This window comes from Coregonus clupeaformis, chromosome 16 (assembly GCF_020615455.1).
Source record: "Coregonus clupeaformis isolate EN_2021a chromosome 16, ASM2061545v1, whole genome shotgun sequence".
Classification (NCBI taxonomy): Eukaryota; Metazoa; Chordata; class Actinopteri; order Salmoniformes; family Salmonidae; genus Coregonus; species Coregonus clupeaformis.
Window position 1 is genome coordinate 21,770,952 of NC_059207.1, and position 19,660 is coordinate 21,790,611.

Below are 19,660 nucleotides of genomic sequence, written 5' to 3' on the forward strand. Positions count from 1 at the left end.
CCAGCGACCTTTCGGTTACTGGCCCAATGCTCTTAACTGCTAGGCTACCTGCCTCCCCACCGCTAGGCTACCTGCTGTTAACCGCTAGGCTACCTGCTCTTAACCGCTAGGCTGCCTGCCTCCCCACCGCTAGGCTACCTGCTGTTAACCGCTAGGCTACCTTCTCTTAACCCCTAGGCTACCTGCTCTTAACCCCTAGGCTACCTGCTCTTAACCCCTAGGCTACCTGCTCTTAACCCCTAGGCTACCTGCTCTTAACCCCTAGGCTACCTGCTCTTAACCCCTAGGCTACCTGCTCTTAACCCCTAGGCTACCTGCTCTTAACCCCTAGGCTACCTGCTCTTAACCGCTAGGCTACCTGCTCTTAACCGCTAGGCTACCTGCTGTTAACCGCTAGGCTATCTGTTCTTAACCGCTAGGCTACCTGCTCTGAACCGCTAGGCTACCTGCCACTAGGCTACCTGCTCTTAACCGCTAGGCTATCTGCTCTTAACCGCTAGGCTACCTCCTCTTAACCGCTAAGCTACCTGCCCTTAACCGCTAGGCTACCTGCTCTTAACCTCTAGGCTACCTGCTCTTAACCGCTAGGCTACCTCCTCTTAACTGCTAGGCTACCTGCCGCTAGGCCACCTGCTCTTAACCACTTGGCTAATCCTCTTAACAGCTAATCTACCTGCTCTTAACCGCTAGGCTACCTGCTCTTAACCGCTAGGCTACCTGATCTTAACCGCTAGGCTACCTGCCGCTAGGCTGCCTGCTCTTAACCGCTAGGCTACCTGCTCTTAACCGCTAGGCTACCTGCCGCTAGGCTGCCTGCTCTTAACCGCTAGGCTACCTGCTCTTAACCGCTAGGCTACCTGCTCTTAACCGCTAGGCTACCTGCCGCTAGGCTGCCTGCTCTTAACCGCTAGGCTACCTGCTCTTAACCGCTAGGCTACCTGCTCTTAACCGCTAGGCTACCTGCTCTTAACCGCTAGGCTACCTGCCACCCAAACATAGAAGACAGTGAAGGCAAATGAGCAACATGTTGTGTTATTGCATAATTCAGTGACCATATCACACTATTTAATATGATTTCATATTAATATTTTTGCAATATCTGTCTTGGAATAGTAATGTGAACCTGGCCAGGACATGTCAATATAAAGTGAATCACTGGTGGACGTTGATTTTGTGAATTGGTTTCCGACTGCAAAGATGTTATGTTCCTAATATTTTTCATGAACAGTATCCAGACATTTGGGTGACATACATATCAGAGAGCCATCTTTAGACTGTCACTGGTATGAAGTAGGTTTGACAGCCGACTTAGTACATACTGCACTCATGCTAACTATTTAGCCAGCCAATCAGCTAGCAATGGTTAGCTTGCCTATAGTTTATAGAAAACGTACATCAGTGATCATCTGTTATATCATGCTAACAACAGTGTTGAGACTGGATATTACATCTGTTATATCATGCTAACAACAGTGTTGAGAACAGATATTACATCTGTTATATCATGCTAACAACAGTGTTGAGACTGGATATTACATCTGTTATATCATGCTAACAACAGTGTTGAGAACGGATATTACATCTGTTATATCATGCTAACAACAGTGTTGAGAACTGATTTTGGAGGACAGCATAGGCCTACTACTAATCAGGTAGTAATCAAATCTTACAACAACTTGAGAACAATTCTTGCAATATTTTAAGTTGATCAAAAATATTACAGTAAACTCCAACTCAGAATTTGAATGAAAACATTTAAATTACACTTGCAACACATTCACATACCAAACATTGTCAAAGATAAAAATAAAAAAAACTTCTGATTTGTTTTAAATATGCATGTTGTGTTAATGGATCAGAAATGATGTACTGAAAAGACTACTATTTGTGAATGATGGAGTTATAATTTGATGTCTAATCAATTCATTATGAACTTCAATTCAAGATCGCATTTTGTATTTTAGCTACGGTAACACAGTATCGTGAATCTCATGAAAGAGGGAGGAGCACCAAGGGCAGGCATATTGTTGAACTGGAAGCATAATCAAGTACACCAAGTGATGACCGCTGTCAATTCAGAAGGAACTAAAAAGTTGAAAAGTCACAGTTTCCCACTATGACAGGAAACCTAAATCAGTTGAATGGAGACCAAAGCAGTATATTTCATTTGATCCACTTTGTGATTTAGTGTTTCTTTGATCTGGATGTCTTACTTTGTAATTTTCTGCACAATTAATAGTGAATAAAAGTATTATATTACTATGCTACTTAGCAGTTGGTGCCTTATAGTCGTTGGATTAATGGTAATATATGACAATACATATTGAATATATTGTAAATATTACCACAACAAGGAGGCCAAATATTTTATTTTGAGTTTTTATGGCATTTTCTTTATTTTGCAAATGAATGGAGCTTTTTTTTTGGCTTTTTACACATTATAAAAATAGCAGCTTATGTACATGTTTATTAAATTCAAACTTGCTGAGAAACCACAATTTATATTTTACTGATGATGTTTCTTTACTCAGATTAGTGTAAACCACAATTCTACCTTCATATGTATTTGTAAAGTACACTATATACATGTCATATATATTATTTGAAATATAATCTAGCAAGGTCTTAATTTCACGCTTTTTTATTTTTTTTGTCATTAAGCAGACGCTCTTATCCAGAGCGACTTACAGGAGCAATTAGGGTTAAGTGCCTTGCTTAAGGGCACATCGACAGATTTTTCACCTAGTCAGCTTGGGGATTAGAACCCGCGACCTTTCGGTTACTGGCACAACGCTCTTACCCACTAAGCTACCTGCCGCCCTTCATATTACACATGTAATATCAGCTGCATTGGGTGGTGGGATCTTCTGCCACGCCTGGTGTATAAAGGATCGGATCTTCTGCCACGCCTGGTGTATAAAGGATCGGATCTTCTGCCACGCCTGGTGTATAAAGGATCGGATCTTCTGCCAGGCCTGGTGTATAAAGGATCGGATCTTCGGCCACGCCTGGTGTATAAAGGATCGGATCTTCTGCCACGCCTGGTGTATAAAGGATCGGATCTTCTGCCACGCCTGGTGTATAAAGGATCGGATCTTCTGCCACGCCTGGTGTATAAAGGATCGGATCTTCTGCCACGCCTGGTGTATAAAGGATCGGATCTTCGGCCACGCCTGGTGTATAAAGGATCGGATCTTCTGCCACGCCTGGTGTATAAAGGATCGGATCTTCTGCCACGTCTGGTGTATAAAGGATCGGACCTTCGGCCACGCCTGGTGTATAAAGGATCGGATCTTCGGCCACGCCTGGTGTATAAAGGATCGGACCTTCTGCCACGCCTGGTGTATAAAGGATCGGACCTTCGGCCACGCCTGGTGTATAAAGGATCGGATCTTCGGCCACGCCTGGTGTATAAAGGATCGGATCTTCGGTCACGCCTGGTGTATAAAGGATCGGACCTTCTGCCACGCCTGGTGTATAAAGGATCGGACCTTCTGCCACGCCTGGTGTATAAAGGATCGGACCTTCGGTCACGCCTGGTGTATAAAGGATCAGATCTTCGGCCACGCCTGGTGTATAAAGGATCGGATCTTCGGCCACGCCTGGTGTATAAAGGATCGGATCTTCGGTCACGCCTGGTGTATAAAGGATCGGACCTTCGGTCACGCCTGGTGTATAAAGGATCGGACCTTCGGTCACGCCTGGTGTATAAAGGATCGGACCTTCAGTCACGCCTGGTGTATAAAGGATCGGACCTTCTGCCACGCCTGGTGTATAAAGGATCGGATCTTCTGCCACGCCTGGTTTATAAAGGATCGGACCTTCTGCCACGCCTGGTGTATAAAGGATCAGACCTTCTGCCACGCCTGGTGTATAAAGGATCGGATCTTCGGTCACGCCTGGTGTATAAAGGATCGGACCTTCGGTCACGCCTGGTGTATAAAGGATCGGATCTTCGGTCACGCCTGGTGTATAAAGGATCGGACCTTCGGTCACGCCTGGTGTATAAAGGATCGGACCTTCGGTCACGCCTGGTGTATAAAGGATCGGACCTTCGGTCACGCCTGGTGTATAAAGGATCGGATCTTCGGTCACGCCTGGTGTATAAAGGATCGGACCAAGGTGCAGCGTGGTATGCGTACATAGTCGTTTATTTTAAGAAACACCGACAAAATAAAAAAAAATCCAACAGAACATGAAGTTCAAGAGGCTAAACATCAAACAAGCCGAAACAGAAACAAGATCCCACAACATAGGCAGCCATTTTGCCTACCTAAGTATGATCCCCAATCAGAGACAACGATTGACAGCTGCCTCTGATTGGGAACCACACCCGGCCAACATAGAAATAGATACATTAGAATGTATCCAAATCACACCCTGACCTAACCAAACAGAGAATACAGGTGATCTCTAAGGTCAGGGCGTGACAGTACCCCCCCCCAAAGGTGCGGACTCCGGCTGCAAAAACCTGACTCATTAGGGGAGGGTCCGGGTGGGCATCTAGCCTCGGTGGCGGCTCCGGCTCCGGCTTCGGACGTGACGTAGGCAGTAAACTCTTCTCCCATCCTGCCTCCCCTTTGCACGCCCGAGTCCGGTCTGGACCTCGGTGCGATGCTCCCCCTCTGTCCTCCCACAATGCACCAAGTCCTGTCTGGACCCTGGTGTGGGAGCCCTCGACCCTGGAGAGGGGCTGACGTCTGGTCCCGGCCCGGCAGTCCTCCCGCGATGCACCAAGTCCTGTCTGGACCCTGGTGTGGGAGACCCCGACCCTGGAGAGGGGTTGACGTCTGGCTCCGGCTCGGACCCCGGAGGAGCGGATGGCTCCGGCATGGGGGAAGAGTAGACGACCGGATCCAGACTGGGCACCGGTGGAGCGGACTGCCCCAGCTCTGGTAGGGAGCAGATAACCGGAGCTGGACTGGGCACCGGTGGAGCGGACTGCCCCAGCTCTGGTAGGGAGCAGATAACCGGAGCTGGACTAGGCACCGGTGGAGCAGACTGCTCCAGCTCTGGTAGGGAGCAGATAACCGGAGCTGGACTAGGCACCGGTGGAGCGGACTGCCCCGGCTCTGGTAGGGAGCAGATAACCGGAGCTGGACTAGGCACCGGTAGAGCGGACTGCCCCAGCTCTGGTAGGGAGCAGATAACCGGAGCTGGACTGGGCACCGGTGGAGCGGACTGCCCCAGCTCTGGTAGGGAGCAGATAACCGGAGCTGGACTAGGCACCGGTGGAGTGGACTGCTCTGGCTCAGGAGTGGAGCAGCTGACCGGAGCTGGACTGGGCACCGGTGGAGCGGACTGCCCCAGCTCTGGTAGGGAGCAGATAACCGGAGCTGGACTAGGCACCGGTGGAGCGGACTGCCCCGGCTCTGGTAGGGAGCAGATAACCGGAGCTGGACTAGGCACCGGTGGAGCGGACTGCCCCGGCTCTGGTAGGGAGCAGATAACCGGAGCTGGACTAGGCACCGGTGGAGCGGACTGCCCCAGCTCTGGTAGGGAGCAGATAACCGGAGCTGGACTGGGCACCGGTGGAGCGGACTGCCCCAGCTCTGGTAGGGAGCAGATAACCGGAGCTGGACTAGGCACAGGTGGAGTGGACTGCTCTGGCTCAGGAGTGGAGCAGCTGACCGGAGCTGAACTGGGCACCGGTGGAGCGGACTGCTCTGGCACTGGAATGTAGCAGCTGACCGGAGCTGGACTAGGGTTCCGGTGGAGCGGACTGCTCTGGCACTGGATTAAAGCAGCTGATCGGAGCTGGAGACTCTGGACTGCAGACCGTCGCCGGAGGCTCTGGACTGCAGACAGTCGCAGGAGGCTCAGGGCCATGGACCATCACTGGAGCCTTCGTGCCATGGATCATCACAGGAGGCTTCGTGCCATGGATCATCACTGAAGGCTTCGTGCCATGGATCATCACTGAAGGCTTCGTGCCATGGGGCAGTGCGGGGCGCTGGCCCATGACGCACTGGGCTGTGGACACGCACCACTGGTTTGGTGCGAGGAGCAGGCACGGGCCGTACCGGACTGGAGACACGCACCACTGGTTTGGTGCGAGGAGCAGGCACGGGCCGTACCGGACTGGAGACACGCACCACTGGTTTGGTGCGAGGAGCAGGCACGGGCCGTACCGGGCTGAGGCGGCACAGTGCGTAAAGCCGGCGCATAGCCTGGTGCCTGCACGGTCACACGCTCCTCAAAGCGAGTGCGGGGAGTTGGCTCTCTTCTGAAACCTGGCTCCACCATCCTCTGCTCTAAGAGCTGGTAGCTGGTAGAGCACGGCGCTTATAACGCCCAGGGTAGTGGGTTCGATCCCCGGGACCACCCATACACAAAAATGTATGCACGCATGACTGTAAGTCGCTTTGGATAAAAGCGTCTGCTAAGTGGCATATTATTATTATATATATTTTTTATAAAATTTATTTTGTAACCTTTTTTTATTAATTGTTGTTTGCCTTTTTATTTTTTTTATTTTTTTGTCATTTAGCAGACGCTCTTATCCAGAGCGACTTACAGGAGCAAGTAGGGTTAAGTGCCTTGCTCAAGGGCACATCGACAGATTTTTCACCTAGTCGGCTCAGGGATTAGAACCAGCGACCTTTCGGTTACTGGCACAACGCTCTTAACCACTAAGCTACCTGCCGCCCCAGCTCTCTGCTGCTGGAGGGTTAATTCCTCTCTCAGTTCCTCCTGTTGTCTGGCCAGCTCCTCTCTCCGTGCATCCACTGACTCCTTCTCCCTGAGGGCCTTCTGCAGCGCCTCCTTCTGAAGGGAGATCTCCTGCTCCCTCTTCTCTATCAGCCCCCGTAAGGTGGTGGTCTCCTCTCTCAGAGTGCTGAGCTGCAGGTCTTTCAGGGCCTCCTGCTGCTTCGCCCACCACCCCCTGTGCCTCCCCCCAAAATGTTTTATTGGGGCTGCCTCTCTGGCTTCCTTAGTGATCTGGACCTTTTGAGTCGTCGTTTTTTCTCCCTCGCTGTCTCCGTCTGCTCCCAAGGAAGGCGATCCATACCTGCCTGGATCTCCTCCCACGTCCATGATCCTTTTCCGTCTAATATCTCCTCCCATGTCCAGCATGTCTGCTCCTCCTGTTCACGCTGCTTGGTCCGTTGGTGGTGGGATCTTCGGTCACGTCTGGTGTATAAAGGATCGGACCTTCGGCCACGTCTGGTGTATAAAGGATAGGACCAAGGTGCAGCGTGGTATGCGTACATAGTCGTTTATTTTAAGAAACACCGACAAAATAACAAAATCCAACAGAACGTGAAGTTCAAGAGGCTAAACATCAAACAATCAGAAACAGAAACAAGATCCCACAACATAGGTAGTATGATCCCCAGTCAGAGACAACGATCGACAGCTGCCTCTGATTGGGAACCACACCCGGCCAACATAGAAATAGATACACTAGAATGTATCCAAATCACACCCCTTACCTAACCAAACAGAGAATACAGGTGATGTCTAAGGTCAGGGCGTGACAGTACCCCCCCCAAAGGTGCGGACTCCGGCTGCAAAAACCTGACTCATTAGGGGAGGGTCCGGGTGGGCATCTGGCCTCCTTTTCCTTCAATGTTGCCTACAGGTAGTTCTAAGAAGTGCAGAAGAGATGTCCATAGAGTCCTTTGAACTTCAGTTCATCCTGTACACGGCTCAGGTAGTCAGGATCAGGGTAAACATAGCTGGGGAAATCCTAGATATTTAAAACACAGGGAAAACGTTAAGCATCCCACAGCTAATACTGACATGTACACTACTGTCCTTTAGAGTTTTTACTTCTATAATGGAATTTAAAGGGACATTTCACTACTGCTCTATTTCACTATAAATGTCCATTCATATGTTATTAACATATATGTGTCATAAAAATGTAGAATTTCCTCACTACACACAAATACGAGGCGTTTCTGCATCTCGCCGGTAGAAATGGGCCAGCTACATTCCCTGGTTGTGAGCAAACCACAATATCCAGAATTCATAGTGATTTCAGGACGTGGAGGACTGCCCTGTGGAAAGAAATATAAAAATGTCTAGTCTGTGTTTTGTAATTGTGGTGGAAATTCCAATTTCCGGAGTGCACTGCTAGGGTGAAGGTGTTTGAACTAGCACGGATCCGGGTTTTACAGCAGTTCTCCTACATGGAGGCACGGGAAATTGTTGAAGGAGTGAGTGGAGCTGACGAAGCTATGGCAGTGGATGCCCAGCAGCCATTTGAGATTCATCAGTTGGAGGATGCAGATACATTGATAGTTAAGAAGGTGGATTGTGTGGCATTTATTGCGCAAGTGATTAATTATACTACCCAAACGAGCAAGGAGTCCAAGAAGCTGCTGGACATAATTATATCTGCGACTGCAAGATTTTGGGGTATTCAGGAATTAACAGCTGAAACATTGCAGGGAATACTGACTGAGCCTGTGTAGGAGTGTGAGTCTGTGGGTGTGGTTTGGATTTACATGTTTTCCTCCGTTCCCTACAGCTGTTGGCGGCATGCACATTAAATTAGTGTGAATGCCATTATATCAGAGAAGAAGCCAGCGCCTTCTGCTCAGAGGATTTCGAAACGGAACGGTAGTCTCAATTGATGGGGTTTGCCATGTCGTCAAATGTTGGAAAGTGATGCTATTCTATCGATTTTGCGCTTCAACAGGGATTGACGAGATGGCGGAAAAAACGGAGGTCATGCTAGATAATTAACGTTACCGCAGAGGCTACCCTGACTGTGTTAGGAGTCCGATCCCATCAACCAATGCAGAGGAACTAGTGACGTAAGTCACCTTCGAAAATCTTACTAAAATGTACTAAGTCTTTCCATGACTTCCATGATGAGAATATATATATATATATATATGGGTTAGATGACAACGTCACGAAAATGATGTGCGCGCTTCCATGCGGCAGAAGTCAGTCTTGTCGTTTCTGGATTGCCAGATTGCTGGATGTGGGGAATCGTAAATGGATGCTTTCAGCTTGTTATTGACTGATGTCATGGCAATGCTAATATGGTAAAGATTCGCCTGCTAGCTAACCAACAACTGAAACGATGTATTTGAGAGACTATAGAGTGTTCATTGTGCAGATTTATTGACGTTTTCAATAAACATTGGAGACTAAATGTAGTTGACATGTTGTGAACCAATCTAAGCCAACCCTGTCTGTTTTGCCCTATAGTTGTGCACGCCTCGGTTTTGTTGTTTGTAAACAACCAACCCGTTAGTAAATAGTCTGGAGTTAGGCCTAAACATGGTCAGTGTCTTGTTGTCATAGTTGGTGCGTTTACAAGTAGGCTACAACTTCTACTGTAGTTTTCTCTTATGGAGGCTTAGTTGATTGTTCATGCAAGGCTTGAAGTCTAAATTGGAGAAAGGGAGGTATTAGTAAGGGGGGGTGGGGGTGGGTGACCGACTGGTGTCTGTTGTGGATGGGTATTGTTTTAAGGTTAGTATGCATGATCTATTGACATGAGGGGGGTGGATATGGTACCTTGTTAGAGTGTGTATTGATGGGGACAGAGTAGTAAATGCTGTCTAATCACTGACTAGTGTTTGTCCTACAGACTGATGCTGCTGCTGATGACGTTGACCTGGACACCAGCTTCAGTAGGACGGAGCCTGTAGACCCAATTGGATGAAAGCTTTCAGCCTGGAATAAGCCTCAAGCTCAACATCATCTGACTTTGAAAGAAGCCAGGACAGTCAAAGGTATTTACACTATATATACCAAAGTATGTGGACACCCCTTCAAATTAGTGGATTCGGCTATTTCAGCCACACACGTTGCTGACAGGTGTTTAAAATCGAGCACACAGCCATGCAATCTCCATAGACAAACATTGTCAGTAGAATGGCCTTACTGAAGAGCATGGCACCGTCATAGGATGCCACCTTTCCAACAAATCAGTTTGTCAAATTTCTGCCCTGCTAGAGCTGCCCCGGTCAACTGTAAGTGCTGTTATTGTGAAGTGGAAATGTCTAGGAGCAACAACGGCTCAGCTGCGAAGTGGTAGGCCACACAAGCTCACAGAACGGGACCGCTGAGTGCTGAAGCACGTAATGCGTAAAAATCGTCTGTCCTCGGTTGCAACACGCACTATCGAGTTCCAAACTGCCTCTGGAAGCAACGTCAGCACAATAACTGTTCTTCGGGAGCTTCATGAAATGTGTTTCCATGGCCGAGCAGCCGCACACAAGCCTAAGATCACCATCCGCAATGCCAAGCGTCAGCTGGAGTGATGTAAAGCTCGCCACCATTGGACTCTGGAGCAGTGGAAATGCGTTCTCTGGAGTGATGAATCACGCTTCCTCATCTGGCAGCCCGACGGACAAATCTGGGTTTGGCATAGTGCCAACTGTAAAGTTTGGTGGAGGAGGAATAATGGTCTGGGGCTGTTTTTCATGGTTCAGGCTAGGCCCCTTAGTTCCAGTGAAAGGATACCCTAACGCTACAGCATACAATTACATTCTAGACGATTCTGTGCTTCCAACTTTGTGGCAACAGTTTGGGGAAGGCCCTTTCCTGTTTCAGCATGACAATGCCCCCGTGCACAAAGCGAGGTCCATACATAAATGGTTTGTCAAGATCGGTGTGGAAGATCTTGACTGGCCTGCACAGAGCCCTGACCTCAACCCCATCGAACACCTTTGGGATGAATTGGAACGCCGACTGCGAGCCAGGCCTAATCGCCCAACATCAGTGCCCGACCTCACTAATGCTCTTGTGGCTGAATGGAAGCAAGTCCCCGCAGCAATGTTCCAACATCTAGTGGAAAGCCTTCCCAGAAGAGTGGAGGCTGTTATAGCAGCATAGGGGGGACCAACTCCATATTAATGCCCATGAGGGGCTGTCAGTATACTACTAGCCTAGTCACTCTATCGTTGGCAGTGCTTGTCTATAGCTGGAGGTGCACAACAATACATGACTAGACTGTCTACAAGTCAAGCCCCCTCAAACTTGTCCCATCTTTGCTAACAGCCCATATCAATGCCCCATTAGTGACTCTGAGTGGAACAAAACACATACCAGTCTACTGGGCCCTTTGTTTACAGATGAACATGGTTTATTGTATGGTTACACATCCTCATGATCAGTCTTCATGTTCTACACATCCTCATGATCAGTCTTCATGTTCTACACATCCTCATGATCAGTCTTCATGTTCTACACATCCTCATGATCAGTCTTCATGTTCTACACATCCTCATGATCAGTCTTCATGTTTTACACATCCTCATGATCAGTCTTCATGTTTTACACATCCTCATGATCAGTCTTCATGTTTTACACATCCTCATGATCAGTCTTCATGTTCTACACATCCTCATGATCAGTCTTCATGTTCTACACATCCTCATGATCAGTCTTCATGTTCTACACATCCTCATGATCAGTCTTCATGTTTTACACATCCTCATGGTCAGTCTTCATGTTTTACACATCCTCATGATCAGTCTTCATGTTCTACACATCCTCATGATCAGTCTTCATGTTCTACACATCCTCATGATCAGTCTTCATGTTCTACACATCCTCATGATCAGTCTTCATGTTCTACACATCCTCATGATCAGTCTTCATGTTCTACACATCCTCATGATCAGTCTTCATGTTCTACACATCCTCATGATCAGTCTTCATGTTTTACACATCCTCATGATCAGTCTTCATGTTTTACACATCCTCATGATCAGTCTTCATGTTCTACACATCCTCATGATCAGTCTTCATGTTCTACACATCCTCATGATCAGTCTTCATGTTCTACACATCCTCATGATCAGTCTTCATGTTCTACACATCCTCATGATCAGTCTTCATGTTTTACACATCCTCATGATCAGTCTTCATGTTTTACACATCCTCATGATCAGTCTTCATGTTCTACACATCCTCATGATCAGTCTTCATGTTCTACACATCCTCATGATCAGTCTTCATGTTCTACACATCCTCATGATCAGTCTTCATGTTCTACACATCCTCATGATCAGTCTTCATGTTCTACACATCCTCATGATCAGTCTTCATGTTCTACACATCCTCATGATCAGTCTTCATGTTCTACACATCCTCATGATCAGTCTTCATGTTTTACACATCCTCATGATCAGTCTTCATGTTCTACACATCCTCATGATCAGTCTTCATGTTCTACACATCCTCATGATCAGTCTTCATGTTTTACACATCCTCATGATCAGTCTTCATGTTCTACACATCCTCATGATCAGTCTTCATGTTCTACACATCCTCATGATCAGTCTTCATGTTCTACACATCCTCATGATCAGTCTTCATGTTCTACACATCCTCATGATCAGTCTTCATGTTCTACACATCCTCATGATCAGTCTTCATGTTTTACACATCCTCATGATCAGTCTTCATGTTCTACACATCCTCATGATCAGTCTTCATGTTCTACACATCCTCATGATCAGTCTTCATGTTCTACACATCCTCATGATCAGTCTTCATGTTCTACACATCCTCATGATCAGTCTTCATGTTTTACACATCCTCATGATCAGTCTTCATGTTCTACACGTCCTCATGATCAGTCTTCATGTTCTACACGTCCTCATGATCAGTCTTCATGTTTTACACGTCCTCATGACCAGTCTTCATGTCTTTCCAGGAGACTTGCAGTACAAACAAATCTTCTACCAGAGGTCGAAGCAGTGGATGGTGAAGAAAGTGTAGGAGAGGCTTGTCCACCTGGCTGTGGAGTGCAGAAAGGACCAGACGGTTGTCTATAAGGAGCCAGAGTCACAGCCCCCCCAAACACAACAACATCCCTGCCAACATCGCCACAGCTTGCTGAATCAGCTGCCATTTCCCAACACAAGAAGAAGTTCACCAGCTGAAGAACATTCTGGAACCTGCCTGGAACATTCAACCAACACAACATCCATATTCAGTTACACTGATGTTGTAGTATAATATAGAATGCCTAGTATGGTCACAGCTGCATTGTGGTCTAGATATTGCTAACTGTTGTATCTACACTACCGTTCAGAAGTTTGGCGTCACTTAGAAATGTCCTTGTTTTCCGAAAGAAAAGCAATTTTTTTGTCCATTTAAAAGAACATCAAATTTATCAGAAATACAGTGTAGACATTGTTAATGTTGTAAATGGCTATTGTAGCTGGAAACGGCTGATTTTTTTTTATGGAATGTCTACATATGCGTACAGAGGCCCATTATCAGCAACCATCAGTCCTGTGTTCCAATGGCACGTTGTGTTTGCTAATCCAAGTTTATCATTTTAAAAGGCTAATTGATCATTAGAAAACCCTTTTGCAATTATATTAGCACAGCTGAAAACTGTTGTGCTGATTAAAGAAGCAATAAAACTGGCATTCTTGAGACTAGTTGAGTATCTGGAGCATCAGCAATTGTGGGTTCGATTACAGGATCAAAATGGCAAGAAACAAAGAACTTTCTTCTGAAACTCGTCAGTCTATTCTTGTTCTGAGAAATGAAGGCTATTCCATGCGAGAAATTGCCAAGAAACTGAAGATCTCGTACAACGCTGTGTACTACTCCCTTCACAGAACAGCGCAAACTGGCTCTAACCAGAATAGAATGAGGAGTGGGAGGCCCCGGTGCACAACTGAGCAAGAGGACAAATACATTAGAGTGTCTAGCTTGAGAAACAAACGCCTCACAGGTCCTCAACTGGCAGCTTCATTAAATAGTACCCGCAAAACACCAGTCTCAACGTCAACAGTGAAGAGGCGACTCTGGGATGCTGACCTTCTAGGCAGAGTTGCAAAGAAAAAGCCATATCTCAGACTGGCCAATAAAAATAAAAGATTAAGATGGGCAAAAGAACACAGACACTGGACAGAGGAAGATTGGAAAAAAGTGTTATGGACAGACGAATTGAAGTTTGAGGTGTTCGGATCACAATTTGTGAGACGCAGACCAAATGAAAAGATGCTGGAGGAGTGCTTGATGCCATCTGTCAAGCATGGTGGAGGCAATGTGATGGTCTGGGGGTGCTTTGGTGGTGGTAAAGTGGGAGATTTGTACAGGGTAAAAGGGATCTTGAAGAAGGAAGGCTATCACTCCATTTTGCAACGCCATGCCATACCCTGTGGACGGCGCTTGATTGGAGCCAATTTCCTCCTACAACAGGACAATGACCCAAAGCACAGCTCCAAACTATGCAAAAACTATTTAGGGAAGAAGCAGTCAGCTGGTATTCTGTCTATAATGGAGTGGCCAGCAGAGTCACCGGATCTCAACCCTATTGAGCTGTTGTGGGAGCAGCTTGACCGTATGGTACGTAAGAAGTGCCCATCAAGCCAATCCAACTTGTGGGAGGTGCTTCAGGAAGCATGGGGTGAAATCTCTTCAGATTACCTCAACAAATTGACAACTAGAATGCCAAAGGTCTGCAAGGCTGTAATTGCTGCAAATGGAGGATTATTTGATGAAAGCAAAGTTTGAAGGACACAATTATTATTTCTAATCTTGTCAATGACTACATTTCCTATTCATTTTGCTATATTTCCTATTCAAACTAATTTCATGTATGTTTTCATGGGAAAAATGACATTTCTAAGTGATCCCAAACTTTTGAACGGTAGTGATATGACGTGTCTTCACAGTGTTGTAGGAACGAAGTTAAATCCATTAGATAGGTAACTCTTGGTGCCACAGACTCTGAATGCCAAGGATTCCAGTATGTCGAGGGAGTTTACTGGTGTTTTATCTTAGAATGATTGATAGATGGAATATCCTGCCTGGGGTACAAGCTGATACCATCAGTGTCCAATGACGGTTGTCAGATGTTGGTGAAGAATTGTGTAACATGAAGTATATAAACTGAGAGATTTCCTTTGTTCAGGAGTTCAGAAGACAAAGGGCAACCCACGTGCCGTTTGTTATATTGAACCCGGTACCGTATCTATTAAATATATTGTATCAGCTCTCCATCTAAGTGTTAAATGTCTTCTTGTATATTCAATTCCTTGATACCAGAGAAACTCATCATAACAGAATGGCGTCTACGAACGGGATACAGTTTATGGCCGTGCCAACGGGTAAGCAGACGTTCATTTTTGTTGTTGTTGGTTATGTTAAATTCTGCTTATCTGTGGTAAAGCTGAGCTGTAAAGAACGTTCAAAATTCAATATTTTAAAGGGGGAAGGTGAGTTGTATTTAGTTATTTAATGGGATGTGAGGAGAAATATCAAATTAGACAATGACATGGTGCTATGATTCAAAACAGGGTGCGTTCAGATTAATGAGTAAAGACTACAGAGGATAAAGATATGGGTTTGAGTCCTTTAATGTGAAAAATCATTATAAAGATATGGGTTTCAGTTCCTTAAAAGTGTTGGATAAAGGTTACAGTCCTTTGTTACGATGTCCTCAACAGGTTAAAGGTTAGAGTCCTTTACACTATAGAGGAGAATGGGTTTGAGGCCTACGTTCAGTCCTCTGATAGTTTGACTACCTTGTGAAGAGAGAATTAGTCCAGAACGATCATATTCAATCACGGCATCAATGATCAAAGAGACAAACACCATTTTAATAGAGATCAAGGTAGGGATTTGATTCAAATATTTAATTACTAACATTACATGAACTAATATAAAAAATAATGGGGAGCCCAACTCAGTAGACTCGGTATCTGGCAAGACAATCACAATTGAGAGCAAATCAGAGCTTGATTTGCCTTCAAAGAGGAAGAAAGGAGATTACGAAATTATTAATTAATCCGCATTTAAAACATAAATAATCTCTATTAAACGTATCGAAGATCAGACACTGCGCAAAGAGATGTTAAGTACATTTGGATTTTTTTCTATGTGGAACCATAGCTCAGTGATTTTATCAGCATGGACAGATAAGGAGAATCCTCAAGAAAGTAGTTTTTAAATAACAAAGGGATAAAATACATTAATTTGAATCTGATGTATAATAAATTATAGAAATGTGTGTGATAATTTGATATAAGTTTGGATAATACATTTCGATATATAACAGAATTAGGTCATAGAATATAAAGGAGTGGTATTGAGAGCGGGATGTTATTCTATATAATTTAGTAGCGGAAAGTATGTATTTTCTGGGAGGATCCCATGACAGGAAGGGAGCGTGTTGTTGTGTTGTGGTCCCGCTGGGAGTATGCTTGAAGAAGCTGTTTTCTGTCGATTGAGAATCGTTAAAAACACGAAGGGATTGATTGATGTGAGTACCTAAGAATTTCTAGCGTTCTATATGGATTATGTGAATATATGAAAATATTATGAATTTTAGGTGTGTATAATCGATTACTGGAGATTTTATGAAGTAATAATTGGAATAATATTCATATGCTAACTTTCACACCCAAACGTAGATGTACGTTAGGTGTGAGAAACAATAAATAAACGTTTTCTGAGTTTGATAGAGATACAGTGAGGGAAAAAAGTATTTGACCCCCTGCTGATTTTGTACGTTTGCCCACTGACAAAGACATGATCAGTCTATAATTTTAATGGTAGGTTTATTTGAACAGTGAGAGACAGAATAACAACAAAAAAATCCAGAAAAACGCATGTCAAAAATGTTATAAATTGATTTGCATTTTAATGAGGGAAATAAGTATTTGACCCTCTGCAAAACATGACTTAGTACTTGGTGGCAAAACCCTTGTTGGCAATCACAGAGGTCAGACATTTCTTTTAGTTGGCCACCAGGTTTGCACACATCTCAGGAGGGATTTTGTCCCACTCCTCTTTGCAGATCTTCTCCAAGTCATTAAGGTTTCGAGCCTGACATTTGGCAACTCGAACCTTCTGCTCCCTCCACAGATTTTCTATGGGATTAAGGTCTGGAGACTGGCTAGGCCACTCCAGGACCTTAATGTGCTTCTTCTTGAGCCACTCCTTTGTTGCCTTGGCCGTGTGTTTTGGGTCATTGTCATGCTGGAATACCCATCCACAACCCATTTTCAATGCCCTGTCTGAGGGAAGGAGGTTCTCACCCAAGATGGCCCCGTCCATCGTCCCTTTGATGCGGTGAAGTTGTCCTGTCCCCTTAGCAGAAAAACATCCCCAAAGCATAATGTTTCCACCTCCATGTTTGACGGTGGGGATGGTGTTCTTGGGGTCATAGGCAGCATTCCTCCTCCTCCAAACACGGCGAGTTGAGTTGATGCCAAAGAATTCGATTTTGGTCTCATCTGACCACAACACCTTCACCCAGTTCTCCTCTGAATCAATCAGATGTTCATTGGCAATCTTCAGACGGGCCTGTGTATGTGCTTTCTTGAGCAGGGGGACCTTGCGGGCGCTGCAGGATTTCAGTCCTTCACGGCATAGTGTGTTACCAATTGTTTTCTTGGTGACTATGGTCCCAGCTGCCTTGAGATCATTGACAAGATCCCCCCGTGTAGTTCTGGGCTGATTCCTCACCGTTCTCATGATCATTGCAACTCCACGAGGTGAGATCTTGCACAGAGCCCCAGGCCGAGGGAGATTGACAGTTCTTTTGTGTTTCTTCCATTTGCGAATAATCACACCAACTGTTGTCACCTTCTCACCAAGCTGCTTGCCGATGGTCTTGTAGCCCATTCCAGCCTTGTGTAGGTCTACAATCTTGTCCCTGACATCCTTGGAGAGCTCTTTGGTCTTGGCCATGGTGGAGAGTTTGGAATCTGATTGATTGATTGCTTCTGTGGACAGGTGTCTTTTATACAGGTAACAAGCTGAGATTAGGAGCACTCCCTTTAAGAGTGTGCTCCTAATCTCAATCAATCAATTTTATTTTATATAGCCCTTCTTACATCAGCTAATATCTCGAAGTGCTGTACAGAAACCCAGCCTAAAACCCCAAACAGCTAGTAATGCAGGTGTAGAAGCACGGTGGCTAGGAAAAACTCCCTAGAAAGGCGAAAGCCTAGGAAGAAACCTAGAGAGGAACCAGGCTATGAGGGGTGGCCAGTCCTCTTCTGGCTGTGCCGGGTGGAGATTATAACAGAACCATGCCAAGATGTTCAAAAATGTTCATAAGTGACAAGCATGGTCAAATAATAATCAGGAATAAATCTCAGTTGGCTTTTCATAGCCGATCATTAAGAGTTGAAAACAGCAGGTCTGGGACAGGTAGGGGTTCCATAACCGCAGGCAGAACAGTTGAAACTGGAATAGCAGCAAGGCCAGGCGGACTGGGGACAGCAAGGAGTCACCACGGCCGGTAGTCCCGACGTATGGTCCTAGGGCTCAGGTCTCTCAGTTGGCTTTTCATAGCCGATCATTAAAGAGTTGAAAACAGCAGGTCTGGGACAGGTAGGGGTTTCGTAGCCGCAGGCAGAACAGTTGAAACTGGAATAGCAGCAAGGCCAGGCGGACTGGGGACAGCAAGGTGTCATCATGCCCGGTAGTCCTGACGTATGGTCCTAGGGCTCAGGTTCTCAGAGAGAAAGAGAGAACGAGAGAATTAGAGAGAGCATACTTAAATTCACACAGGACACTGGATAAGACAGGAGAAGTACTCCAGGTATAACCAACTAACCCCAGCCCCCGACACATAAACTACTGCAGCATAAATACTGGAGGCTGAGACAGGAGCGGTCCGGAGACACTGTGGCCCCATCCGAAGAAACCCCCGGACAGGGCCAAACAGGAAGGATATAACCCCACCCACTCCGCCAAAGCACAGCCCCCGCACCACTAGAGGGATATCCCCAACCACCAACTTACAATCCTGAGACAAGGCCGAGTATAGCCCACAGAGGTCTCCACCACAGCACAAACCAAGGGGGGGCGCCAACCCAGACAGGAAGATCACGTCAGTAACTCAACCCACTCAAGTGACGCACCCTCCCAGGGACGGCATGAAAGAGCACCAGCAAGCCAGTGACTCAGCCCCTGCAACAGGGTTAGAGGCAGAGAACCCCAGTGGAGAGGGGAACCGGCCCGGCAGAGACAGCAAGGGCTGTTCGTTGCTCCAGCCTTTCCGTTCACCTTCACACTCCTGGGCCAGACTACACTCAATCATATGACCTACTGAAGAGATAAGTCTTCAGTAAAGACTTAAAGGTTGAGACCGAGTCTGCGTCTCTCGCATGGGTAGGCAGACTGTTCCATAAAAATGGAGATCTATAGGAGAAAGCCCTGCCTCCCGCTGTTTGCTTAGAAATTCTAGGGACAATTAGGAGGCCTGCGTCTTGTGACCGTAGCGTACGTATTGGTATGTACGGCAGGACCAACTCGGAAAGATAGGTAGGAGCAAGCCCATGTAATGCTTTATAGGTTAACAGTAAAACCTTGAAATCAGCCCTTGCCTTAACAGGAAGCCAGTGTAGGGAAGCTAGCACTGGAGTAATATGATCAAATTTCTTTTACAAAATTTTTTCCTCGTACAAAATCAGCAGGGGATCAAATACTTTTTTCCCTCACTGTAAATCTAAGGGAAAAACTGCCAATAAGGACTGGAGATTATCGACGTAATTTATAACATAGTAAAAAGCCAATTTAAGGGTTCCATTTAAAACTAATTATTATTGCGGAGCTAAGGTGATATAGGTAAAGGAATTTCATTATGTAGCAAGGGAAAACATAATCTGTTTGATTAAACTTGTTAGATCTGTTTTCCAAATCAGTGAATGTGGACTCGTTGACTGTTAATTTATTCCCATGTGAGATCTTTGCAAAATAAATA

The 19,660-nt window shown here is 45.9% G+C and overlaps 1 protein-coding gene across 1 annotated transcript in view; it reads left to right on the forward strand.

Moving 5' to 3' along the window:
• parp8 (poly (ADP-ribose) polymerase family, member 8) overlaps positions 1-13,096 on the forward strand; it is a 78,163-nt gene extending 65,067 nt beyond the window's left edge. Inside the window, exons 27-28 of the transcript XR_006003721.2 lie at positions 9,557-9,701; positions 12,635-13,096. The gene's annotated coding sequence lies outside the window, so the exon portion shown is untranslated. The remainder of the gene's footprint in view (positions 1-9,556; positions 9,702-12,634) is intronic.
• Positions 13,097-19,660: the final 6,564 nt, after the last annotated feature.